Source organism: Colossoma macropomum, unplaced genomic scaffold, assembly GCF_904425465.1.
Source record: "Colossoma macropomum unplaced genomic scaffold, Colossoma_macropomum, whole genome shotgun sequence".
Taxonomy (NCBI): domain Eukaryota; kingdom Metazoa; phylum Chordata; class Actinopteri; order Characiformes; family Serrasalmidae; genus Colossoma; species Colossoma macropomum.
The window spans coordinates 48,607,676-48,624,749 of NW_023494791.1; the positions used below are offsets into that span (position 1 = coordinate 48,607,676).

A 17,074-nucleotide genomic window follows, 5' to 3' on the forward strand; every position below is an offset into this window, starting at 1 on the left:
GGTCGCCAGTCCATCGCAGGGCAGACAGACATACACACACATTCACACCTAGGGGCAATTTAGCATGTCCAGTTAGCCTGACTGCATGTTTTTGGACTGTGGGAGGGAACTGGAGAACCCAGAGGAAACCCACGCAGACCCAGGGAGAACATGCTCCACACAAAAAGGATGCTGGTCGCCCGGCCGGGGAATCGAACCAAGGCCCTCCTTGCTACAAGACGACAGCGCTACCCACTGCACCCCCGTGCAGCCCCGGACAGCAACAGCGTTAGTGTAAAATATTTGAATACAAAACGGGGAAAAACAGGCGGAGCAACGGTTAATTAGAGAGTCTGAGTTTGTGTGTTTGCTAATTCTTTAACTAATTCTAAACTCAACTCTGTTACTCATTTAAGTCACTGTCAGCAAAGAAACACTGAAAAAAAACTAAATAATATTCCTGAGGAACAAAATAAACAGCTATTTTTTTTTAATCAAGGTTGAAAATATTAAAAACACAAATAAATCACTTTTCATATTTTAGAATTACAGTGGGTAAATGGCACCTTAATCATGGAACAAACAGCATTCATATATTATATACATACATACATACAGCTCAATAAAACCCCATTAAGAGTCTTCACAGAAAAGTCATATGAATATCATGTGAGTAAACGTGTGGATTTTGGACATTTTACATGTTAAAAAAAGTTTACCGTAAAAAACTACAGTACTGTGTTTGTGGTTTTGCACACGGCACGTGGGTTTCTGTGCAGCACGTGAGCGGGCGCTGATTGGGTTACATAACAGTGACGTTTCACATAGCAACAGTTTCTGTTTAGGCTGAACTCCAGCAGGGCTTCCCTCCCTCAGGCACTCCAGCACATTCTTCTCATTGTTCAGTGTTTGAAGCGCTCAGGCTGGAAAACAAAGAGCACAGAGGAAAATGAAGTCTAATCTCACAACAGTCAAGTCAGATAATGGTACAAATCACAATAAAAACATCACGACAACACAAACACCCACTCGTAATTCCTTTGCAACACCTGCTGACCACTCTCAGAATAGAGAAGTATGGGAAAAGGTCAGTAGGGATAAATCAGTGGTTTACAGTAGAAACTATAAGCCTACATTCCACGCCATCCAGTTGTGTTTTTGCTAAAGATGTGATTTAAAGCCTCAAATCCCCTCCAGTCATAATTAATCAGCTCTGAATAAAAGTAACTGTATTTCCCAGGAAGCGTTTAACAGCATTTACTGCTGTTTGTCTGATGGAGCTCCTGAGCTGAAGGATATCAGCCAAACCTAAAGGAATCCTCGTCTTATCTAGGGCTTCCCTATGACATCACAACCTTTAGCACAGTAACAGTCTCAACTTGTTTGGTCTGTCATTGGTGTGTGTGCTCAAAGGTAGTCTTGTCAATCAATACTTTGGCTTCAACTAAACAATGACAAGCTAGAAATCTTTCACCTCTAATGTCTCTTGGTAACAAAACATCTGTGAAATTTCCAAAACAATGAACCTCGTTCTGGTGGAAAGAGACAGAACGCGCTCACACCCTGCTGTTATGACAGTATAGTCATCTAACACGCCTGGCTGAACATCAGAGCTGCCCCCCAGAATACTGACCTAAAACACACTAAATACTGACCCACATAAAGGAAAGAGACACTAATGTCTGTCCCTCTGATACTTTTAAGCACTTTTACTCGCCTTACTTTAGTTTTCATTCATTTGACGTGAACCTGGTTGTTGTTGCTGGTGGTTATTACTTTTCTAATTTAACTTTTCAAATTGTGAGTTTAGCATGGAAAGTAATAAATAAACAAGACATAAATTGTCCCAAGACCACTTTAGAGCTCCGCCTACCAGTTCTATTGGAAAATCAGTGCTGATGCTTTTGAAACGGGAAAAACTCTTTCATTTTATACTAATGTGCTTCATAAAATAGAGACCAAAAGTAATAAAATTAGTCAGCAACAACACATAATGTCTAATGTGTCCTGTTACATATTGTATGATAGAAGCTAAGGAAAAGCAATAAAACACTAAAGAACTACAGAAGAGAAAGTGAATCTTGAGAAACAGTTTGTACTGTTTGGTCAAAATAAAAGTTTGTGTTTCTTTACCTCTTAAAAGATTAACGCATGAAAATCATTTTTTCGCTGATCATCCAAACTAAGAGGTGTTTTGTAGTCTGTAACAGGGGTTCTCAACCTTTAGCACCCCAAGGCCCACCTGTTTATAACAACAATGCATAGCTGCCCACAGGAGAACTAAAACCAACTTTTAAAAATAAATGCTTTTTTAAATACAGTTTTCTTTTGCTTTTCCTAAATGCTGACACTGAAAACCTGAGCATTAAGACCGAAAAGAGATCAGCTCACCCACTGGCAAAATTTGCAGTGATGTTAAAAAAGCATATGGCTGTAGTGATATTAAAAAAAGTGCGGAAAAGACAAGAAAAAAAGAACAGAAATGTACGAGGCAGATGTTGACAATGATCTGGAGCTGCAGTCCATCGTATTTCCACCGAAAATACTCCACTGGCTTCCCCAGAATATGAATCGTTTAATCTCTTCAGTTTTGAGGGTTTTAGTGCTTGTGTGAAATAGTCAAACAACCACACTCCTCTCAACAATAATTAGTCTTATTCGATATCTGCTTTGTCATTGGTTTGAGTTTAGCCACTCAGGTTGCTGATACTCTTAAAAATACCCTCTGCTACCATTCGTTGAAATCGGACGCGTCTTGGCTATTATTTTGCGGCTCGTCTATCATATTTGACAGCAGCTCGTGCCGAGAGTCTTTAAAAAGTCAGTTGTTAAACCAGGCAGATTATGCGAAGATGCAGCACCAACATGCTGCAAGAAGAAGAGGAAAGTGAGCTCTCGGACTGAGAACCATGGTTTTTCCCAGACCACAGTTCAGCTGTCTGCTGCAGACTCAAGTACGAGTGGAGTGTTCACACATATCAAAATAGAGTGAACGAAAGAAAGATGTGTGATAAGTCCATCAAACAACGCATGTGTGAAAGCACCCTGAGAACTTCTCCATCTCTGGCTTGACAACTGTCTGCATTGCACCTAATCAGCCTGATACTGTGATGTTTTTATTTGAACGTCTCCATTAAGTTTTTATATCGGTTATGATTTGCTTCTTAGATATTTAATTATTAGGTTAATCTTTTTTCTACTTATGCTTTTATAATATAAAGTGACGTTACCGGCCCACTACAAACTGCTGCCTCCCTGTGAGTACAGGCCCACAAACCACTAGAAGGTGCTTCAAGGCCCACTGGTGGCCCACAGTCCATGGGTTGAGATATCCTGGTCTATAATGCAACTGATCATCTGCCTACTGTTTTCTACTGCGCTATATAGCCAGCAACTTAATTTAAGTTAGCCTAAGTTCTCTTGCTCTAGATTCTACTAGCAGGCTGCTAATCTTTTCATTGGGACTACAGACTTCATAGTGAAAGAAAGAAAATTAAATCTTAATAATGATTCACTGAGAGGTGTGAGCACTGATATTAAAATCTGTCATGCAGTTATACAGATTAAACTGACGGACACTTTTAGAATCAGTGGCCTGTTGGGCGACTGAAAGGTGTTGTTTTTCTATGGACACAAATGTGGACGAGATGTTCACCTGAGCACCTCACTGGGGCCCCCGTCTGCCGGACAGCCATTTGAGATAAACTGTTCTGGACTGACAGCTAAAAGGACGCTGCCTGGCCCTTCCAGCAACAGTGGACAAAGGTCACTATGGCATGGAATAAAACATGATCAACATCATACGGAAAAAGTGCTGAAAGTAAACATAGCAGTTCTCTCAGCCCTGCTGACCACTGACACAGGAAAAGAGAAGGTCAAACTGAACTGGATCAAAAATGGACAGAAGATTCAGCACAAAATGTCCCTCAACACTCAACAGGACAGCTGAGCAGAAATATTCTCACTCCTTTAGATGCTGTTTTGTTTTGTTATTATTTCTTTTCAAATTAAATTCCAAAACACACTTTAATTTTCATTTATCTTTCATTGTTAATTGGTTGATTCAGGGTTGTTGTGAAGAAATGTGAGCTACATTTATGAAACGTGTGAGGTTTTATTATTATTATTATTATTATTATTATTATTATTGAAAGCTGTAGTATTAGTAGTCACAGTACTAGGCTTGGTAGCAGAAGCAGTATAATTGTTTCTGTTGAGAGTTGATAAATGAAACGCTATTCACAAAGCTTCTATCAGAACTTTGAGGATTTGGGGGCTCCATCATTTTATATACATTATATATATATATATATATATATATATATATATATATATATATATATACATCTTGCAGCTCATTGAAAACTCGCTCCGCTCTCATGAAGGCGTGGTTTGCTGCGCGGTATTGTTGTGGTTGTCGTCACTATTACGTCACACAGCAAACAGCGAGAGTCGGTTGAAACCAGTCAGAGCAGGGAGCTGTCACACGAGCTCGCGGGTAAACTCTAGAACTCCCTCGTTAATTCTAGACCTTGCATGTAAATTCTAGAACTATCTAGTTTATTCTAGAACTCGCACAGTACATTCTAGAACGGTCCATTCCAGAACCCATACACTCCGTGGAGTATTTAGTGACGAAAGTGTTCAGGCTGAAGATACGCTGGGTGTTTTTACGTCTGAGCCGAGTCGCACAGCAGCGAGGTCTGATAAGAGATCAGATCAGATCAGCAATAAAAACATAATGACAACACAAAACTCCAATAAACCCTCTATACGTAACACACTGTCCACACCGAGTTCTCTCACCGCCCCCCCCCCGCTCCCCACCTTCGCCCTCTAAATAATATAAACATTGAGTGGGCGGTTCCATCGTGACTCAGAGTCTTCAGCGACGCTTTGTCGTCATTTGATCGAGACTCTTAGATTTGACCTTCTCTTTTCTACGAGGCTGAAGTTCGCTGCTTATTCACCAGCTTCTTGTTCGTATTTCCCCGTTCCACCTTAAATAGCGAGGCGTTATAATAGTAACTGCTGCGCCATTTGATACCAGCAAAATGTCAGCAGGGCTAAATTAGTGGTTTATATACCAAAGTTTCCCCTGTGATGCTTTATCATGTTTTTTCCTTGTCATTGTGACTTCTGGGACAAAGAAATATGACACGAAGTGCATCATTTTAAAGAATAAGATGTTACTCATGACTACAACTGGACAAATATGAGCTTAACGTGTTCCTGTTTTTGTTACTGTCCCTCTTGGTGGTCCACTGTGAGCTGTGGAGGGAGAAGGGTCGACCTCTGGTATGTCAAACTGGGACCTTGTGGGCCAAAGTGCTGTGGAGATCAGCGTTCAGCCTCATCTAACACTCTGAATTCAGTTGATGAAGGTCTTGATAATGAGGCAGTGAGCTGAAGTCTGTAGTGTTGTGGCCCGTGAGGACTGGAGTCTGACACTGCAGACCCACAATCTCAGCTCTGGGTATGATGTTCCTGCTAAAAACAAGGACTATTAGAAACCATTAGGTTTAAAACCTAAATGTTTTGCTTTCTAATGTGAATTGGCTTAATGGTTTTCAATACAGATCACTAGTTTCCTGTAGAACACTTTTAGACCCCATTAGGAAACCGAAATTAGAAACAGCCACTGGTGACCTGTTAAACCATTAGGATCCTTTACACTGTGATATCAACCCATTAAAAAGCCAAAACACATTACAAAACTATCAGGAACCAACAGAAACACTTAATCACACAGTGGTCCAGATGCTAAGAAGCTCTAACTAGTTTTTAATCTCCTCAAACAGATTTGAAATGCACAAAGCCTTTTATTATAGAAAATACACTAAGACAAATATCACAAATAACTGAGAGAAGAAAAACGACTAGGCCTTGAAAGGAAATTCAGCTTGTAGGATTGGAGAAGGTCAGAGAGATAGGAAGAAGTAAGATTGTTGAGAGTTTTGTAGGTGAGAAGAAGGATCTTAAACTGAATGCAGTAGTTTATGGGAAGCCAATGGAGGTTCTGGAGGATAGGTGTTATGTGGTGATGACTGGGTGTGAGTGAGGAGACGAGCAGCAGAATTATGAACTGTCTGAAGTTCATGAAGTATTGAGGAGCTGATGCCTGAAGAACTGCAAAGAGAATCTTTCCAGTACAAAGTTATTCTACAAGCACACCAAGTTTATCAAAGTAATCATCTTATGTCTGCAGGTCAGAGCAGAGCGTCCTGACCTGCAATTGTATTTTTTTGCCAACCACATATTTCCTGTTTTCCCACACGACAGCTACTCTGCATTTTGTTTTCATAAATCTTGTTTGTTTCTGTACTGGCCACCCGCCAGCTATGTTTATATAAAGATGCCCTTCAGTCATGTAATAAACGAGTGTGTCTCTTATTTGAGCGCACTCCCGGAGCTCAGATGGAAAATGTCCAGAAAGAGGGAGGTTAAGGTGGGATCAGACACGGACAAAGGAAACCATTTCTTACAGGCCTGATATAAAATAAGTTTATAGAAGATGTTGTTGCTGACACTGAGCTTGAATAAGATTATTTACTGAACTAATTTACGAAGTATTGCAAACTAAAGAAAGGAAAGAAAGAAAAACTAAAGAAATTGGACAGTAAGTGGAAAATGAGAGATGATAAGTGGAATTTTGTCTAATACTCCTATTAAATATGTAGTGAATAACAAACTTAGCGGGGCATTTATCAGACCTGACTAGCCGATACTGATAGTCAACTGTTATTAGGTTTACATTTTACATAATGTTATATTAATATGCAAATGAAAGACAAACAGATTCAACTCTGAAATGCCTTTTTATTACTGAGGTCAACGAGAATTTACAAACAATGCAAAAACTATGTTGATTACAGCAGCTGACTAAAGTTACAATCTTGTGCTAATTTACTAAAGTGGTTTTGCCCACTGGCTTTGTGCACACCCAGTCTGTAAACTGGAAACCTATCTATGGTTAACATTTCAAAACAATAACATTATATTTGCTGGGCTTTAGCAAAGTCATCATAGGAAAGACTGTCCACTCAATGGCCGTCTTTCTAACACCACCGGGCAGTTTTTTCCAGTAATACAGGACCAGCATCCTTTCTCTTTGAATGAGTAGAGACTTTAAAAACCAAAACCAAATATTACTGTTTCAAGTACACATTTTAAATCATTGATAAAATCTGACAAAAACAGCATAAATAGTTGTTTTATTTTAATTCAAATATCATACAAAATCATGTTTTTCTAGGTTGCTCTGGCTACTGTGTTTGCACATATCTCCGCAATAAAGGGGGGCTTTTCCCGTTAGCAGCTTAAACAGCAAACCGACTGGCTCGTTTTATTGAAAGGCAGGACTTTCTCCATAAACAGACGCCGTGTTGAGGTTTCAAGCTTTTCCATTCATATTTCAAACAGTGACCGTCTCCTGCTTTATAATGGTTCTGGCTTTGACTGCTGACACAACTTCATCACTGTCCTCTGCTAGCCGGCTCGTTAGCATGCTACAGGCTACATGGTTAACAAGAACAAAAAGAAAGATATTTCATCACAGTTCTAAACTGTTAGCAGTTAATCACACGTTATGTATGTTATACTCAAACTTCTTTAAGAGGTTTTGCATTGCGAAGTTTACATGGCTAGCTGATTGGCTGGCTGATTAGCTGCTGAGAGTGTGTGCATTACGTTTGAATAATCCACTCCTCAGTGACCTCTCCTCCCTTTCTGCACTGACAGGACACTTGTGTAACGTAGGAGTGATGCACATCCGAGTGGTGAGTCGAAGTGGGTGAAGTTAAAAAGGGCTTTGAAACAGGGTTGGAAGTGTGGGGGTTAAAGCTGCGGTGGAAAAATCTGTACACAATGCGATTTGCATAAATAACTTCAATCTTATCTTTGTGTCTTTGCTGATGATGTGATCTACAGTCTTAAATCCCCAGTCATAACTCATCAGCTCTGAACAAAAGAAACTGTGTTTTTACCAGGAAGAGTTCAATGACATTCACGCCGTTTGAATGATGGAGCTCCACTGAGCTGATGGTTATCAGCCACACCTAAAGGAACCGTCATCTTAACTTCTGACAGACCTCTCACTGTTTGTTAAAAACTCCAGCAGCACTGCTGTCTGATCCACTCAGACCAGCACAACACACACTAACACACCACCACCACGTCAGTGTTACTGCAGTGCTGAGAATGATCCACCACCCAAATAGTACCTGCTCTGTGAGGGTCCATGGGGGTCCTGACCACTGAAGAACAGGGTAAAAGGGGGCTAACAAAGTATCAGAGAAACAGATGGACTACAGTCTGTAACTGTAGAACTACAAAGTGCTCCTATATAGTAAGTGGAGCTGATAAAATGGACAATGAGCATAGAAACAAGGAGGTGGTCAGAATGTTATGTCTTATCGGTGTATGAATATATATCACAGAACCATTTCATGATTGAAGGGTTTTTGCACAGTGAAATGGTTCTTCAGTTTGATAGAGAATGTGTTGTATGCTGTTGGAACAAAACCTTGTATCTCCATTTTTGCCATTTCCGTTTTTCAGTTTTCTACATAATTTGAAAATACCTGCTTCCCTTTATGTTGTGTGTGAATTTCATGATGTATGGATCAAATTAAATTGGCCCAAAATTACTTGGAAAAAAGTCTGGTTACACTGACTTACATTCAAAGTAAAGTATGTTTAAAGGTACCTTTTTGTAGATGTGAGGTTTTGTTCCGACAGCAGTGATGTAGTTCTATATAGAATCTTTTTGAAAACGGTTCTAAATAGAACCAAAAAACGTTTTTGGTGCTATATAGAACCATGTACAACACATTCTCTAATCTGAAGAACTATTTCCCCATGCAAAGAACCATTTAAGCATGAAAAGGTTTCTTGAGTGCTCACTGCTCTTGAAGAACCGCACTCAAAATTCCATCAACATATTGAAATATCACTTTTGAAAACTTATTGAGTTGAATTAACGTCTCCTGGAAATGGCATTTCTGTGAAAAATGTCCCAAAGTTGTGGAAAGAGATATGTTGAAAACCTGCCACACTCTGACCATCAAATGGAGAACATCTAACAAACCTGGAGACTGCCCCCCAGAATACTGACCTAATAACACACCAAATACTGACCCACATAAAGGAAAGAGACACTGATGTTTGTCCCGCTGATTCTTAAGTACTTTTATGTGCCTTAAGTTTCAATTAATTTGAGGTACCTGGTTGTTGTTGCTGGTGGTTATAGCTTTTTTGATAGATATGAATGAAGAAATGATAAAATTATCTTGGAAAGTAATAAATAAACAAGACATAAATTGTCCTAAGACTACTTTAGAGCTCTGTGTATCAGTTCTATTGGAGTATCAGTGCTGATGCTTCTTTAGATGTGTTTTATATAATAGAATTAAAATTAGTCATCAACAATAAATCATGTCTTGTCTTATTATGTCTCGTATAATACAAAATAAGAAAAGCAATAAAACAATAACTATAAGAGAAAGTGAATCTTTTTTTTTTAAAAACTGATCATCAGCCTATTGTTTTCTACTGAACTATCTAGCCAGCAACTTATTTCAAGTTAGCCTGCGTTCTCTTGTTCTAGATTCTACAGCAGGTGCTGATATTTTCATCTGAACTACAAACTTCATAGTGAAAGAAAGAAAACTAAATCCTAATTGTGATTTACTGAAAGGTGTTAACTTTGCCAAAATATTTTAAAAACAGTCGTACAGATTAAACTGACGGACACTTTTAGAATCAGTGGCCTGTTGGACGACTGAAATATGTTTTTCTTTGGACACAAATGTGGACGAGATGTTCACTTGAGCACCTCACTGGGATGACCGTCTGCCTGACAGCAATTTCAGATAAAGTGTTCTGGACTGAAAGCTAAGAGGACGCTGCCTGGCCCTTCCACGAGGGAAAAGATGAGCAACGACAATGGACAAAGGTCACTATGACACTGAATAAAACATGATCAACATCACATGGAAAAAGCGCTGAAAGCAAACGCATCAACTCTCTCAGCACTACTGACCCCTGACACAGGAAAACAGAAGGCCAAATCAAACTGGATCAAAATGGACAGAAGATTCAGCACAAAATGTCCCACAAACACTCTACAGGACAGCTGAGCAGAAATATTCTCACTCCTTAAGATGTTGTTTTGTTTTATTATTTCTTTTGAATATCAATTACAAAACATGCTTAAATTTCATTGACCTTTCATTTTCCACTGATTAATTCACAGTTAGTGAAGCACTTTGACCTACATTTATGAAACTCATCATTATTAAAAGTTGTAGCAGTAGTAGTCACAGTGGTAGTAGGTCTGGGAACAGAAGCAGCATAATTGTTTCTGTTGAAACCTGATAAATCAAAAGCTATTTATAAAGCCTTATTAAAACTCCCGTAGGCGTGGGGACTCTCTCAGTCTTCCATGACCATTTCTCTACTGGCTGGACAAGTTTGGCAGCTTAAACAGTCCAAAGATGAAGCTACGCCATCGGATTCAAACAGTATCAACACCATAAAAGGTAAGATAAGCAGATCAACAATGTTGTTCCAGTTTACTGTACTTGTGTATGTAATATTTCAATAAAAAATTGTGTTATAGTTTGAAAACAGAGAGAATAATTCAGTGTAACGTAATGACAACATTATCTTGAAAAGAATATAAAAATACATAGAAAAACAGTATAAACTACACACTTAGAAATGATGGTTCTTCAGGGGTTCTTCAGTAAAGAAAATGGTTCTATATAGAACCATGAACACTCAAAGAACCCTTTAAAAAAACCCTTTTTTGAACAGGGTTCTTTATAGCACCAAAAAGGTTACGATGTCAGGCTTGTTACAATAGAGGAGCCCTTTTTGATGATATATGTATATATATATACGATTTTTCTTTTTTTTTGCCTGCCAACTTTATTTTTTTGTAATGTATTCATGAAGGAAGACATGTAAGTATAAACAAGTAGACAAACAATGATAAGAAAAGGAACAGAATACATAATATTACATAAACAAGCAAAGGACTTAATGGGAAACCTGTTAACAACATCAATAGTGTCTGTGACATGATTTTGTCATGTCAGATCAGGAAATGAACATGATACAGTTCAGATGCCCCACAGTTTCCAATGAAACTGACTATGGAAATGGAAATAAATGTCTTGAGATAGATTTTATATCTGAATAAACATACCTGGAAACTGCTCAACAAAGAGTTTCAATAACAATAACAGTAAAAAGCAGCAGTGATGGAAGGAAACATCATGTAAGCAGCTCCTGCAACAACTCACGCGAGTAAAAGGGGAACTCCACTGATTTTTCCAAAAAGTTCTACATAATTAAGCAGTTAAGATGTAAACAGAGCGGTTCAGAGCGGTTTGGTGTGAAACGCTCCGTTCTAGATAAACTTACCGAGTCACAATTGTTCACAGTGGTGGTGATAGGAACCAGACGTCCACCTCTAAAAGCTCCCTCACAGAAAGTTACTACATGAAATGGTTATGAATTCACTGCCTGATGACTGAGACACTGTTTTATGATAGTTTTGCAATAAAGTTTTGACTTAAAATTTTAATGCCTTTATTTTAACCCATTCATGGTGGAGGGATACATGCAGGGTGTTGTGACTCAAAATAGTCCCAAAGAAAACTTGCTTTTTCAGATTTTCCACTATTTCCCATCATCAACATTTCATATAAACTCAGAAGACTCATGTAGGTTCACTGGTGGTTCTGGATAGTAAATAAAATGTCTATATTTGTGTTGTCATGGCGACCGCCACCACTGTAAAGACATCTGAACCATTTCACCCCAAACCACACTGACTCACTCTGTTTACATCTCACACACTCAGTTATGCTGAGATTTTTTTTTTTAATTGGTGGAATTCCCCTATAAGTGTGAAAACAATAACGCTTATTACACCTCTTCTGTTGTAAAGTTTAGACACTCCTACTTAAGTCCACATTTTAGAATAACAGAGAGACACCAGACCTCAGAGCTCTGAAATAACAGAGACCAAACAAACCCAAACTATCCTCTATTTTAGAGTCTCACTCTTGGTCTCTGAAGCAGCTTCAAGAAAACCCACCTGAGATGCTCATATAAAATAACCTGCGAGGCACCAGCTTCACTGATTGTATTCATCTTACAAACAGATCCCAACCGTTAAAGCTCCAGCCTCATGGTGATCAGTGGTCACCATCTCCTCTCCACAGGCTTCACCACCAGCACAAAACCAACACGCCTCATTTAGCTCATCAAGACCTTCTGAGGGCAGCAATCAGATGATCAGGTGGGGTCAATCAGGGTTGGACGTGAAGTCTGCAGGAAGGCAGATCTCCAGGAGCAGGACTGATGACCACAGCTCTACACCAAAATTCACTCTAAGGCCCAGTCCCACTTCACCCCTCGCCCCTACCACTTACCCGTTAGCCCTCTGTTTTGTGTGTTCATGTCCAGGGGTAGGGTGTCCTGATTCTTGTTGGGATAGAGGTTTGGGGCGAAGTGTTGGGGCTACATGACCCTCCAAACGGAGGTTTTCAGAGACTCCAAACAGAGAGTTATGAGAAAAGAAGAAAAACCGGCGAGACGGAGAACAAGAGACCAAAGAAACCCACAAATGTGAGAATTTTTTCCGTTAAAAAATTATGATAACCATTATATTTTCTTAGTTTAACATCATTTCAGTGTATTTTGGTCCTTTTCTTCATAACAAGCATAAAAAATCACTAATAGTATGCTGATGTCTTGGTAGTTAGCTAGCTAAATTTTTCTGTTCCACCTTAAATAGTCCAGCAGTTCTGACACCTGAAGCACCAGAATGTAACTGCTGCACCATTTAAGGTGGAACAGGAAAATTCAAACAAGAAGCTGGTGAATATCTGACTTCAGGTTCATATCACTGAAGAATTAGGGGTGGGTGATAATAAATAATTGCCCCCCTCTTTGAAGGCATATGATGCCCTAAATGTAACTAAAGCCCAGCAGTGAGGAGCTGAACTTTACCCTCCTCTGCTGTCACTGCAGACTGGCAGCGTCGCCTACAGAGCAGCGCTGGTAGCTGTTAATGAAGTGATGCTCTTTTTATTTGAGGGTCCCATTTCAGAGGGAAGATTTCAACCACTACCCTGGAACTCAGTTCCAAGGGGTTAGGGTGACACTCGAAAACAAGGGGTAGGGGTAAAAAGAAGAAATGGGATTGGACCAAAGTCTAAACTCTGTACACTTCTCCATATGACGTGTTATTAGATGTGTGTGTAAACAGGCAGCTGACCAGCTAACCACTAATCCAATTCCTATTAGAACTCAAAACTATCAGGTTTTTCATTTTAATGGTTGTTTTTTTTCAGCAGGGGTATAATAACACACTAACTAGGAAAACCTACATAAACTAAAAGGTTTTTGAACTCCTGAAATTATATCAGACTGCGCGCGCAAACACGCACACCCACGCACACCCACACACACACATCACGAGCTCGTCGCCGGTTTTACAACAAAAACACATCTTCATATGATCCTAATTTCCCTTTTCGCTGCACACATTCTCCCTTATTTACTGCCAGCTTCCTAGTATCTTCAGGGGTTCCTACCTCTCGTTGTTTTATTGATCTTCCCTCGTCTCTCTCTCCGTCTCTCTCTCCGTCCCTGTCTGGAGCTCCTCTGTCTGGGGTTCCCCTGTTTTGGTTTGGTTTCTCTTTCTCTCGTAGGGGTTGCATTAGCACCACATTCAGGACAGCAGAGGAACAGCACAGCAGAGAGTCTGCAGTGAGTGGTGAGAACTTTTTATTTACTTTAAGACAAATGACAAAAAAACTGCAATAAAGTCACCATGCTTTACTAACACATCAGTAAGGATGTCATAGAGGAAAAAAGAGAAGGAAAGGATTTAGAGGGGAACCCCACCAGTTTTTCAAAATTCCTGCATAACTCAGTGTGTGAGATGTGAACAGAGTGATTCAGAGGGGTTTGGTGTGAAATGGTTCTGCATTCAGTTTAGCTTGAAAGATAAAGAAGAAATCTTGGTTGAAATTCGTCTTTAGGTACACAAACCTTACACAAATAGCATAAACTGTCTCAATGTAGACAAAAATGAATATTAAAAAGGATATTCATCATTAATAAAGCAAATTTTGTTTATTCTCAAAACAAAAAAGATGAAAATAGACACTGCTGATTACAAACAAACATTTATTTATGCATTTATTCTTCAGTTAGTGTTATTGTTACAGTTTGGGGGCAGGGGTGGGTTCCTAAGATGCTGGTGCATAGGGGCCTTGAATGACCATGATCTGTCCCTGATTGTAGAGCCTGATTACAGTCAGCAGAAAAGATGTCCAATAGCGCCTCCTACTGACAAAAAACCTGAAGCTCTTTAGGAAGTTCTGATGAATGAGTATCATTTTATACAGCCTCCTTATTGGCAGTTCACTCATGTCTGTCATCCAGTAGCACCTCCAGGTACTACAAATCATCACTGTCTCTACAACATCTCAATGTTGAATTGTAGGTGGTTTAGTTATAAACATCTATAAACAAGATAAACATTTGTACAGTAGATTTCATTGTATTGCACAATACAGAGCTGTACTGATGGTGTCAGTAGTCGGTGTTCTGTATACAGTTAAACTGTTACGTGTTACTGTACAGGCTACTGTTACATGGCAGCAGTAATAAAGTGCAGAGAGACTCAGGGGTCGTATGGTGGGTGAGGGTGGGATTGTGAGTTCTAGGTGTGAGTGAAGGCCACATGCTGCTGCACTGAGTATCTACTGGCTGTTCAGCAGCCTGATGTCCTGCGGAGAGAAGCTGAGTCAGAACCGGCTGCTCTGGAGTTTAGGGTGAGATCCTACTGTGGCTTTTGTGGGCGGAGTCTCTGGTGGTCCTCCTCGTCTTCCTCTAACAACACTCTACACTCCTCCTCCTGCCCACCCTGGATAAACCCCACTGCAGTATTACTGGGTGTTTGAAGCTGTGTTAGATCCTTCATTCTCCTGACTGACAGTAGAGGGTTGTGGTTCTGCAGTAGACAGTGAAGTAAAATTAGGAGGTTCAGGCAGAGAACTTTTTCTGATTGGCTTCTGAGGTTCCTCATGATTGACCGCTGTGTTCTGTTGTTTAGGTTTAGGAAGTCCAGCGGGAGCTTCAGTTCGGCTCAAGTTGGACTGAACTGACCTGAGATGAACCATCTGTAACTGGAACTGTGTCACCATCAGATTTCTTCTTTGGTCAAAACAGAGGTGGTGGTCTTTGGGGGCTGCTGTTTCTCCTGTCTGACTCTTTTAATGGCTTTGATATCTCCTTTTTTAGATCTGTGAGTAATGGAGGTGGTGGAGGTGTAAAAAAGACTTTGGTGTCTTCTTTTCTGGAGGAATATTATCCTCTGGTGCACAGGTTTGAGCTTCAGCTGAGGATTCACATCCGGATCATATCCGCTGAGGACCATTTCTGTTTCCTCAGTGCTGCTGGCATAGCAGCTGCTCTGGTGGTCCAACCGGTCTCAGCTGTGGGCAACATTGAGGGTAAACAAATCAAATAACTGGTAAAAATAATTGAATAAAAGTAAATTTAAAAAATGAGATGATGTCATACGGGCTGCCATACTACTTGTGCATGTTTCTACTTGCTATTTAGCTACTTGTGACAGTTCAGTCTATACAGTTACTGTACGCTGGTTGTTTACAGGCTCTCTATAATCACTGTCAATGGTCCATGCAGTTGTTCAGTGATCTAGAAATACTGACTGCATCCATCATATAATCAGGAAAGGGTACTGCAACATAATTTGACAACAGTAACACACTGTCACCCACTGCTACTAGTGGACGTATCGAACTCTTCTTACCCTTTAATAGTCCGTTTGACACAGTGCTTCCCTAGGCAGCTACTAGAGCTGAGAGTTGATGAAATTTACAAACAATGTAAAGGGAAACGGGTACTTTAAAATTATGCATAAATGTGTATATAAAAAAAATAAAGATTATTGACAATAAAATTTCAAAATATATCATTAAACTATATTTTGTTGCTAAAAGAATATTTGCACTATATGTAATTATGATTTACTCTAATTTGGTGAGTGGGTGGGGTTTGTGTAACTCTGAACTGTCTAAAAATGCACCCTTCCACAACACGCACATCAACAGACTGACTGTATTTGCTTTAGACAAAGTTCAAAACAAAGCAAAATGTACTATCTGCAACAAAAAGTGTCTCTGCCTGTGCAGAAACATTGTGCTAAGACTTATCAAGGTTACAAAGAGAAGAGGTATCACTTTTTGTTGTTTGCTTTTAGTTAAATGTGAGAAGTTAAATTAAATAATAAAAGATGAGACTTACCGTAAGAGGAGACTCCAGAGAGAAAAACGCAGGAGGCAGGAACGTTCTCTGTATCTACCAGATCACAGCTCTGTACCTGCAGCTGAGCTGAACCTGCTGTTCTGTCTCTACAGCTGAACATGCTTTACTGCTCAGTGACTGAGCACATGGACCAATAACAAGCTCTGAGATGGTATCTATGTGAAGTAAAGTGAGCTGGAAGGTTTCTGATTGGCTGTAATGTTCAGATGCCTTCAGATTACCTGGATCAGGTGTGTTAGATTAGGGTTGGAGCTAAACTCTGGAGGGTGGTACAGCTCTAGGATCAGGACTGGGCATCCCAGATTTTTTGTTTGTTTGTTTTACCCCTTCACCCACCCTCGTCTGGCAGTTCTCCAGCATCCTCAGAATGTTATGCACAGCGTTTTCAGCTCCTGTACTGAGAGGTTTGTTCACAGGAATGTGGACTGAGTGTTTTCTGAGATCCTCAGTCTGATTGAGAAACAGAAGCTTAGCTAGACACCAAAACTCGTGCCTTTGCTTCAGTTATTGACCAATTATGCAATTTGTAAACAGAATATTCAGCATTTTTGTATTACTTTTTTGTAAATTAGAAATTCAAATACTCCACAAGACATTTATATGTTGTATTGGAAGTAAATGATAAGACAAAGTTAAAATAAACAATCAAGAACTTTATAAACCCATTTATGCCGATTTCCTTTTCTAGAGCGGTTCTGAGAGCTGCACTGAGCAC

General features: G+C 39.7%; 1 long non-coding RNA gene across 1 annotated transcript; it reads right to left on the reverse strand.

Annotated features, from left to right (window-relative positions):
* Positions 1–452: 452 nt before the first annotated feature.
* Positions 453–13,699, reverse strand: LOC118811042. The gene is made up of 2 exons (XR_005007460.1): positions 13,593–13,699; positions 453–902 (listed from the first exon to the last, which is right to left on the reverse strand). It is a non-coding gene; the product is annotated as an uncharacterized LOC118811042 (long non-coding RNA).
* Positions 13,700–17,074: the final 3,375 nt, after the last annotated feature.